Source organism: Kryptolebias marmoratus, linkage group LG18, assembly GCF_001649575.2.
Source record: "Kryptolebias marmoratus isolate JLee-2015 linkage group LG18, ASM164957v2, whole genome shotgun sequence".
NCBI classification, from domain to species: Eukaryota; Metazoa; Chordata; class Actinopteri; order Cyprinodontiformes; family Rivulidae; genus Kryptolebias; species Kryptolebias marmoratus.
Window position 1 is genome coordinate 2,740,613 of NC_051447.1, and position 1,025 is coordinate 2,741,637.

A 1,025-nucleotide genomic window follows, 5' to 3' on the forward strand; every position below is an offset into this window, starting at 1 on the left:
TTCACTTTTTAAATGGAATTACTGAAATCAATCTACTTTTTCATGATATTCTAATTTTATGACCAGCACCTGTAGTGTCCAATAAGATGCAGTGGGAGGGGTGAGCATGACAGTTCAAAGCTCCCCCTGTCACTCGTTGGACAAATTTGAATCGTGATGTCATCACAACCACATTAGGGCAGTGTTAGACCGGTGCCAGCAGAGGGCGCCAACGGGACAGTTCAGTATGGGAATAGATTTAAACATAAACAGGCAAAATGTTATAACCATATACAAGAGTTTTTTATCTAAAAAAAGGGGGGGTTCACTTTGAACATGAATGTGAGCACAGTGCAAATCATAAAATTCAATACGTTTAGGTTTGACAGTGCAGTCGTGGCAAAATTCAAACTCATCCACAAATCGTCCATAAATAAATCCATAAGAGGAAGTCGTGAGCAAAGGAAACACACAAAATCATGCATCATTGGTATGATTTTGCCGCAACTTCGGCACACGTCGGCACTCATCATCCTGACAACATGCCGAAGGCAACAAAGAAGACGAAAAATCTCGACAACGAAAAGCTGACTAGTAAGGCTCTAGGAAACTCGACCTCGAAAGAGTTTCCTAGCAAACGATGGTGTTTCACCTTGAATAATTATACGGACGACGATTTGGCTAAGCTAAGTGCTACCATAACGGCCGAAACGGTTGATTATGCCGTCGTCGGAAAGGAAATTGGAGATAACGGAACTCCTCATCTTCAAGGATTCGTGAATTTAAAGACCAAGACACGTCTAGCTGGCATGAAAAATCTTCTATCGCCCCGTTGCCACTTGGAGCGAGCTCGCGGTACGGATGAGGAGAACAAGGACTACTGCGAGAAGGGCGGAGATATTTACCTCGCCATCGGGGAGCCGGTGGGCCAGGGAAAAAGGAATGATCTGAATGCTGCGGTCGAAATCCTTCGAAAGTCGTCTGGTAACCTCTCTGAGCTCGCCAACGAGATGCCTGCGACTTTTATCAGGTACAGCCGTGGGTTG